The sequence below is a fragment of the Schistocerca gregaria genome, chromosome 8 (genome assembly GCF_023897955.1).
Source record: "Schistocerca gregaria isolate iqSchGreg1 chromosome 8, iqSchGreg1.2, whole genome shotgun sequence".
NCBI lineage: Eukaryota > Metazoa > Arthropoda > Insecta > Orthoptera > Acrididae > Schistocerca > Schistocerca gregaria.
Window position 1 is genome coordinate 104,513,940 of NC_064927.1, and position 10,649 is coordinate 104,524,588.

At 39.4% G+C, this 10,649-nt stretch overlaps 1 pseudogene; it reads left to right on the forward strand.

Annotated features, from left to right (window-relative positions):
- The first annotated feature begins 7,253 nt into the window (after positions 1 to 7,253).
- Positions 7,254 to 7,371, forward strand: LOC126285695 (5S ribosomal RNA; annotated as a pseudogene).
- The last annotated feature ends 3,278 nt before the right edge of the window (positions 7,372 to 10,649 follow it).

Here is a 10,649-nt window from a genome sequence, read left to right on the forward strand (position 1 = left end):
AGTTGTTTGTTCTGTTCTTGTAGCGATACAGCTTCTAGAAATATTCTTTAATTTTTGAAAGCTCTTTGGTCGGGGGGCATAATTTTTCCGCAATTCTACGATCAAAGAAGTCGATGGTAAATGAATTATGGACGATTCTGGAGGGCAACATGCTCATCAAATATTCCTCTTCTTCGGAAGGAATGTGACATGACAGATGGGGCTAAAGGGATTTTTACCAACTCAGCAATTGGAATTCCTCCATCCACTTCCCTATCCATTTGCTATCGTAACCTGTACAGTTGTTTCATTATGCGCAACTGCAGAGAAAGATTACAAATATCAGAAATGAACTCGCTGGTGTTCCCTAACACATCTTAAAAATTCTCCCGGATAATCGTAAAACAATATTTTCTGTCAGCCATCCCATATACTCCTTTACCATCCTTACACAGAGAAGCCAAATTTCCATATTTTTACCGCGAAACCGTTTAACAATCATCATTAAATTTTGGAACATCCTCCTGAATGTTTAACTAGTTGCTCTTTTGCTGAAACAGATTGATTTTTCGTTTCTACGAGTATCACAACTTCACGTTTACTATTTCCAACTTTAGACTGTAAATTCTCCCTGTACTACGCAACAAAACTTGCAGAATGATATTCAGACGAATGCCTAACTCTTATACTAACACTTGTCTCAGTTTTTGACTGACAAATACCTTCATCAATAATTAACTTACTGCAGCTACTTTCCACGTTGGAAATCGGGGTAATTCACTCCTTTCTTACGTCACAGACAACGAGAAATTTATATTGCAGTAGGCGCTCTTGGCAAATTAGTGCATCACGTAGTATAATTTATTTCATGTAACACTGATACCAATATTAAACAAGAAAATGTCACTCCATACAAGAAATAAATTAATACAATGGGTATAAACAGTAACAGCGTAAATTTCATTTCCTTTCGAACTACCTGTGCTTAGTACTGTTGAAATCACGGTGGGATCTCTCTCCATTACTTTCACTCATGAGACTTCCTCTATTGAGGGCAACTCTTTGAACTATTATCCTCCAAATGTAGTTTTTCCGAGGGCAATGTGTTTCAGATCCCTTTACGTTGAAGTTAACTGTGTTTTCAGTATTTTAACTAAAGCATATGTTGAGAACGTATGCGAAAGCAACTTTAATGTTTAAGTTCTTTCTTAAATTATGGCACAATAATCGCATGTTCCGAACAGGCGAGTTATGATGACGTGGCGCTGGTGCAGTGAACTGGGTAAGTCCCGGCACACTCGCTTGCCTCTGTATCCCTCAAATGATGCAGCGCTTGTTTCGCCACAGCAGGAAAAACATTATACATTTGGTTACCAATTCATAAATAGAAAATCTAAATTACATGAATGTGAAAACCAGAAATCATAAAAAATTATTTATATCTGATTTTTTTGCTAAACCAGATTAGATGTACTCGCACCTTCTTCATCACTCTACAGAAATTGAAGAAAACTCTAATGTTCCTTGTAGTGCTGAATTCTGAGCCATTCCCCCTTTCTGTGACCCCAATTAACTATGAGACAGAGGGAGTTGTATATGGGATGCAACTCTAACTGCAGTTGAACAGTAAGATTCAGTCTTTTAGAATTTACAAATGAACAGCCGAGAACGACCTTACTGACCAGATAAATTATTGATTTACAGAGGTAATAATTAATTAATTCAGGAACCACCATACATGCTTCTTAAATTAATTTAAACGACAGAAGGAGTTTAAAATGTAGGACAGAGTTGAATAAGTGTGAGGCGCCTAACATGTTGCTGATAGAGATGAACCCACGAGGTAGCCCAGGAGGGTACATTCAATGGATGAGTGCGATGATTTACTATCACGCTGCTGAGTGTATCGTCTCACTGCTAGAGCACAACATAATAATGCCCGCCGATATTAAACAGTGGCTCCTATACGCTATTGCCGTTGATGAGGTACTGACTTAGCTGAAGTTGCTGTTTAGTCTAAGCGACAAGTGCCTAGAGCATATCGCGTGCACATCAGAGTCTTTTTGCTGTAGTCACTGGTCGGAAGAGAAGCTGGCTAATCGACTGTGGCGGATGCACTAAGAACTATAATGACTTCTTAACGCCCGCACAATATTGTGCTTTCGGTCTGAAATTAAGGCGACTATCAACAGCTGGTAGGCGCAGTAGTCACGGACTTGATAAACAAATAACGCCTTTTGTCCACTGAAGCTTCCTCTTCTGCCTTGACCCTAACTATTAGACACAGCAGCATTGCAACTCCTCTAGGAGGCAAAAGATAAGTTTCAGCTTTTGTGTGAGTTTAATATTTGCCACATTCATAGACAGATAATCAAATGATCTCAAACTGATTGTAGCTGAATTTAATAACTTTTACGAATTTTTACAAAATGGTAGGGATAGTTGGACTACAGAGTGTTGTCGCAACTGTCATCATAGGAAACCTGGACAGGAGCAGAAGTGATTGGTGAACATGTGAATACAACAAAGAGATGATACATTCTATATCTCCAAAAGCATATAGACTCATGACAAAAACTGCATCACGGAGTTATGGAGGTATGGCTCAGCAGGCGTGTACCATCCGGTCTTTCAGGTCCCACACGACTGCTGTCGGCGTCTGATGGAAACTTCCAACCCCGTTACCAATTGTGCGAGGCCTGTGGGATGATATAAATATGTGAGACGACATTTGGATTCCAACAGTCTGTTCCTCAGTATGTCAGGAATATAAGTTGCTGTTTCTTTTCTCTTTAAATGTTCAATCGTATGTAAATTGCATGAAATGTTTTTAAAGCTACGAAACAAAATTGGTAACATTACATAAAATCACCACTTTAATCCTGCAAATCACTGTAAAGTGTATGACAGAGCGTACATCCGATGGCCTCTGTTATTAGGGCTTCTTCCAGTTCCATTCGCATGAAGTGTGCAAGAAGAATGTTTAAATTTCTCTATAGACACTGACTAATCTAACTGTGTATTCATTATCCCTATAGAAAGAATGCATTGGTGATTTTAGTACATTCCTAGAGTCATGTTTAAAGCCAGTTCTGACAGAACAGACACCATATATATATGATGCAAGATGGGCACGCATGACGTGGGTGCAGAGCTCTAACCGCACTTTCATCACACATAGAAACCTCCCCCCCCCCTCCCCCCCCCCCCAGGTTAAAAAATCCACTTGAGCCAGTTCAGGATTGGGATGTTGTCGTCCATATGCATCAAATATTTCACACAAAATGTAGATTTCTCCCTGCTGTACACTTTATTTTCAAAAAAAACGCACCATACTCGCATTTTCATATCGCTCAAGTATTTTTACTTCTTGTCATAAACCAATACAACAATATGGTATAAGCTATACCACACCCATGTGTTCTCTCATCAGTTAAAAAAACTACTTGTATTAGCTTAATATTCGCTACGTCCATCATCACAGGAGTAGAATATTGAACTCCTTTTGGCTCATGAGAAAGTGCTAAGAGCATACTCTACCTGACACAAGATATCCACTCACTTTGGAACATATTTAATGCATTTAAATGCCTTATTACCTATGAAGTCTCTTAAGGTAGCAAAATAGCATCACAGAAGAGATGTAAATATCAGGTTAATACCAAATGTCATGTTATAAATCTGGCAATAAAGCTGATTTGATTACGATGACCACTTTTCCCAGTGGAGATGAGAGATTTCGTTAAAAGATTTCGCTGCAGCGAGAAAACCCCTCCTGACAGTTCCATATAGCGGATCATATCTGTGATAGTCTCGCCCTCGATTCCTCCAAACTTGAGCCACATCAGTGTCATCTAATTGTCTTAATAATTAATGAAATTGATTATGAGAGTCCCTACACATGGTGAGTAAATTTTTTCTTCCAGTCGGATTAGACTCGCCACGTAACCTTTGCAGACGCTTGTATGACGTCACTGGGTGCTTCCTAAAGCTAGGTCGTCACTTCTTCCGATACCAAAATTTGTAGTATCCGATGTCAAATAGTTGAAGATATGCATCGCAAATTACGTACGGTCTCTTGGTTACCTTGTCATACTAGAGAAAACAAGTCAGTTGGAAATCCGGTGTACTGCTCCCAAAATAATGCTGCTGATTCCTAGGGCTCTATAGGGGCAGGGAGGTATTTCATTTTTGCCCCATCCCCATGACACCTCCGCCACATCCCGGCCGCTGATACCGGCTCACCTGTGAATATCTGCCACCGTTGACACCAGATCACAAACCTCTGCCCACACATCGGGCCTGTACCGCTCTGCTCGTTTTGCTGGACACCTGTTAATGATTTCCGACTCGCAAAAGTTGTCTTATCCTTCACACAACTACTGGCCCCTAAATGTCACTGGGATAAATGCTTAGATGTTGAACAATATGGTTTCCCTCCTCCCACCTGCAAACCGAAACGTTCTTAGGTGTGTTTTCAATGCCTGGAGATAAGGCATTTGAAGCTGACTCCAGAAGTATTCAACTCCTGCCAACACTGAATTCGCATAAAGACCACAAAGATTGGATACGAGAAATTAGCATTCATACGGAGGCTTATACTCACTCTTTTCTTCCATCTCGCTATATCTGCCATTAGAACAGGAAAGGAATGACAAGCAATGAACAGGATACCTTCCGCCAGGCACCACAGATGATTTGCGAAGTATGCATATAGATGTAGTTGTCCCTTATTTATCGAGAAAACGAAAGACGGAACTTCTACTGCTGATTGTCTCTCAATAAAAACCTTCCAGACCAGCCCCTAATTTTTTCACTGCAGTCGAATCGTGAGTGTGTGTTAGAGGTTTTTTTTTTTTTTTTTTTTTTTTTTTTTTTTTTTTTTTAAATGGAGCATACATCCATAATACGAATCTAACGGTCACGGAGCTTGCGATGCACTATCCACTAAATCACTTACATCGGTGCAGCAACCTCATAACTCCACGCACAGTTCAGAGTTACTGCAAGATTAGGGGATATTCGTGACTTGAACACAGCACTACCCAGTTTCTACTCCCACGTATTGCTCAACAGCCGATCGACCATGATGCTGTATTCTACCCCTGGGTAGCGCACATTCTCAAAGTGATGGTTATTTATTTAGAACCAAATCAAGTACTTACACGCTTATCCAACTATCGTACATCGACAGTCAATTAACAAACAGTTACAAACCAGATCAAATCATCATTGTTTTTTTCGAGCAACAGCTGCCATGTTAGTACCTCCTACACCTAAATCGGAATTGTAGCAAAACAGTCTCTAGGTGACAAACCGACGGGATTTGCTGTAACTCAGCTCCTACAAATTCACATCTTAGTGTATCGACGACACACCCCTTAAAAATCCATGTAGGTGAATTTGAGCTTGACATATTCTTCCGCTTTATCTCACCAACTTGCCAGTTCTTAGTGTTTGCATTTCTTCCCCCGAGATTCCAGCAAATGAATCCGTACCTGACATGTGTATTTTATTTCAGCTCGCTCCAGATGCTTACTGCTAGGCATATTTTTGCGGCAGTTAACGATTCCGATGACAGTGTACGGGATTTCTAGTACTATTAACGTTCAAGAGATTTTTGTTTTATTCAGGTCAACTGCCAGCTGCACAACAGGTCGTCTAGCTTGCAGACATCTCCATCAGCTACGAACATCCCCATCTAAAAGAAATAAACTGCAAGCGGCTGTAGAGTGCGTGGTCGAGGGTATATAGAACCAGTATTGTCGATTACCCATTTGTCCCAATCTCTCACACGCTAATTGACTAAAAATTTGCCTATATACTTCCAGATATACCCTCATCCATCCATGACGGCTCTGCTTCGCGGATCAGTCGGGTAACATGAACAGATACCGGTAGATAGCGGCTTTGTTCTGTCGACCAGTCGAATCGATGTTGCTGTTCACCAGTACACATTATTTAACCACAAACGTTTCTATTTGTGCTATGTCGGTACAACAGCTGACGTTGACCTCAAAAATATAGAGGAAACTGTGAATATATAGTGAAGTATAAAGGTTGGGCTCGTTCAGATAGAGTGGCGAAAATTGTGCGTCAAAGTTTCATATACATGGAGGCTCAGTTGACGGCTAAGTAGGTCATGTTCTGTGCCAAGATTCGTGTTTTTGGCAGTGGCAGTGTTATGCACCAAGACGTATTGTGCTTGGTATTGATACGCTAAAATTAACTGCTTGGGAGTCACCACGGGAAGTATTTCTAAAGCAACGAAATTCTGTGAACACACGTGGTCTGCAGACGTGGTATGTGCTACAGTGGAGCGATAGTAGAATTGTGGAATCGTATTCCTTCAGATATTGGAAGGACTGAGATGGAGATGTACTGTTTGAGATTTCGATCACTCAGTTACTTTAAGATCAACAAAAGTTCAAAGCAAGATGGTATATGTACTCTAACAGGTATTGCCTGCAACAAATTTGGAATTTAAAGAACACAAAAATAGGTGCCTGAATTACACACCACTGTCCATTTTGCGTGAGGTTTCGACTACTACGGATGGTGGTCATTTAAAAGACCAGTTTCGTATGTCAAAAAACCATGTGCAACAAAAACGTGGCATTTCGAATGCAAAGACGATACAATAAGTTAATTAATTACTGTATTACAAAAATGGAGCAGATTACAATACTCAAACAAGATAACAGACCTAAACACAATGAAATATTACAAACTGCTGTGCCATACATTTTATTTAGAATGAAATGGGTGAAGAAAAGAAGGCTGTCTTGATCTACAATGAGCACACCCTTTGCTCATAACCTCGCATGAAAAATGTACCCCTTCATATTCTCACTATCTGTGGTTAAATGTTACGGACACTTTTTCCATAAACTTTGCATTTGTGATAAAAACTTTGGGGATGCCTGTGTTCCATATTACTTCTTGGTAGTAAAATCTCCAATTATTCCATTGGCCAAGATAATTACTAATTTTATGTCTGGCATTGTATTTCAGTTATTTTAGCCATCAAAACTGATTTTGTATCTCCCTCTCCATTTTTATATGGAAATATCACGTTCTATAGTACAGCCATCCTGTCCTAATCTCATCTGCTTGTCTGCCTTCGGTAACATTTTAGGAAAATATCTTCTATTTTGGAGCATTTTTCCACAACCAAATGCTTCTCTAATTAATAATTTTGAAAGAAATGGTAGGTTCGTAATTAACAGTAAAAAATATGCAACACCCAAAAATTGGAATGGATTTCTCAGGAAGCCAACGACATTACCGCAGTGGTAACACCGGTTCCCGTCAGATCACCGAAGTTAAGCGCTGTTGGGCTGGACTAGCAATTGGATGGGTGACCATCCGGTCTGCCGATCGCTGTTGGCAAGCGGGGTGCACTCAGCCCTTGTGAGGCAAACCTAGGAGCTACTTGATTGAGAAGCACCGGCTCCGTTCTTGGAGATAGACATACGGCCGGAAGAGCGGTGTGCTAACCACATGTCCCTCCACATCTGCATCCCGTGACACCTATGGGCTGAGGATGACACGGCGGCCGGTCATTTCCTCTGGGCCTTCAATTCCTGGTCGGGAGGAGTTTTTTACAGGGACAAAGCAAATTTCTCTCCTAGGGGCCTTCCTTCCTTAAGTGAGAAATGCCTACATAACCTGAAAGTTAACAGTACCCTGTAATGCTATACCATGGAACCCAAACTTTGAATCCTCGTTTCGTTGGCTTTATAGACATGTACTGATTTAGGAAAGTCTTACTTTTGAAAGCCAGCATGCTTTCATCAATATTGGGAGATAGGCTTGATCTTCTTTTTTTTAAAGAACTGTTTTAGATGGGAAAGAAGAAGGTGTTGCTAATGCAATTTATCATACACATATTCTCCATGTTTTGGCATATTTAGTGAATCATTTACATGCAAAACCTTTAATATCTTAAAAAACCTTCTGACATACATAAATGAAGCTGCAGTGTTTACAAATTAAGTAGTCACATGACCAATAATGTTTTATATTTGGAAATCAATGGCCCATTATAAGACATACACCAAAGAATGCTTGCAAACTCAGTTGTGGTCAAATTTAGATCAGTACCTTTCTGACTAACAATAATGTTACATTCTCTGACAATAAGTTCTGAGATGATGCCGGAAAAATAAACAGTGCGAAGATAGGTATAGGAGTTGTAAATTCACATCGACGTTTATTTGAAAATCTTCGAAAAATGTACTGAATTGTGAAGGGATGGACCAGTAAAGATTTTTGAAAAATGTACTGGACGTTAAGCCTATTTTAGCATTGTCACATTCATCTCACTCTTCATTTTCGTCTTTGTCCTTATCAATTACAGGGATACACATGTTTGTTGAGATAATGGGGGAGTGATATCACTGCAAGAATCTTGGAATGAATTATCTCCACTGTTAATAATGCGGTCAGTATTTGGGAATATATCTTCGGCAGCTGAATCACCTCCATACTCAGAATCAACAGCTTGATCATCGGCTATTTCGTCCATCAAACATTGGAAATCCTTTGCTGACATCACTCCCAATTCTTGAAATGAATATCTATTCGCCATTCTATGCATCGTTACAAGGGAATCTGGGAATACGTCATTTTACATTATACAAAAGTTCATTTGCTAATAATTCGTTAACCAAACACTAACTCCAGTTTGTATATAATGTGAATTACTGGCTTGATATGTAAGTATAACTTAAAAATTGTGTAGTCCCTCGTACATATATGATACAAGAGTACGTTTACAAAAACGTAAATAAGAACCCTCCAGTTTCGCTATCATGCTCTCTGGTTTCTTTGTGTTATTACTTGAGTTTTTTATTTAGGATGTATACGTATATATGTCATGTAAAACACAACAATTAACCCAATAAATTTAGTACATTATTTTTAACTAATTTTCTGATCAATAAATCCTTACATGAATGAATATACGTTGCGCATACAAAATGGCGGCAAAGACACATTTCATGTGGACCGTGTTTTCCTATCCGGCTATCATCTCAATAAGAACGTTCTAACTTTCTCATATAAAGAAAGCTGGTACCCTAAGACTCAAGTAATCTATGTAGGAACACCTAATGTGTTGTTAAGGGCCAGCTTTCAATATAACAAGTACCCTGTTTGAGACTTATTAAAGGTGATCAATATATCAACCACTAGCCTAGAAATGGTTACAACTGATGTTTTTTGCACCATATACATCCCATATCGATTTTTGACATTTACTTATGAACCACAACATTTAAGCAGAATCAAACTCGTTACAATCCATTTCCATAGTTACAAATTAGACCATAAAAATAAGATTCTTTTTAGTGGAGGGATCTCTATATCAAGTTACGACAGGAGCAGGAAGAGTCTGCGACACAGCCACTGCGAGGAAGGTAGATTTCCGATGAGGAAGTGGCTAGATCCTTGAAATTCTAAGAAAATAAACATAAGATACAAGGAAACGAATTGTACGAACTAGCAACTACTTCGATGTCCCAGACACCTGCTTCATCAAAGAAGCACTTTTTAATGTCAGACAGTTATAATTTATATTGTTCGATCATGGTTCTTTAGACGCTTTCTTCCTCCTTATACCTAATATTCCTACTGACATCACATTGTCACCTGTATTTAGCAGACATGGTTTCTCAGTCCTGACAGAGATGAAGTAGAGAAATTGACCACATAGGTATCTCCGAAAGACCTCACACACATTTGAAAGTGTTTGTCACTTGGGTTCCTGTTTCTACCAATAAATTGAAGGCTAGAAAATTTAGAGCAGAACAAGCCAACATTATAAATCGCAGACATTAATATATACTGAACAGACACACACACACACACACACACACACACACACACACACACAAACTGCCCACCATGAGCTTCGCCCTTACATGCTAATGGTACAGCGCGATAAGCTTAGAGAACAACACTGTACCTGGGTACAGTTTCAGCAGGGGTGGTACAGCGCATTAGACGAACAGTATAGTGAAGCACTGCATTTGGCTGATGTGAGTGATTACGCTTTACTGTGTAATCATTTATCCAATAAATTTGATATTAGTTGCAGCCAATGGCCTGGTGCAAGTGAGGGCAAGAGTGTCACAGATATGGTTAGAGATTTGGAGCTGTAGTCAGGTGTAACCATCTCCCACCTACACAGAGAGAGGCGGGCTTCGTAATAAGATCTGCTATATTACCAAATTTATGAAGTAATATGCAGTATTAACAAGATATTTACAACAAATCGGTGCTGCTATTTCAATAACGTAATAGATTTTCTAGATACTGAGGCATTTGGATACCTCAGGAGAGTTGAAAAGTGAGAAGGCATCCTTGAGCAGAGATGGAGCATGCTCTTAGAACTCTGTCATGAGCAAAAAATGAGTGTAATATTCCAGAGCTGTAATGAAGAACGTAGCTGAAATCAGGCTGATAAGAAGAGTTTCTTCCACCTGATGAGATAATACATATAATCTATGCTATGTTGTTGTACAGGGTTTTGACAACAGCTAACGACAATTTAACGATGTGAAAACGGATCAATGCTCCGTTTTCTTGTGGCTACTAAAATAACATATTCAAAAGCGAAGAATCTACATTTCCTGTGAGAAGTTGAAGGTGGATGGACAACCTGC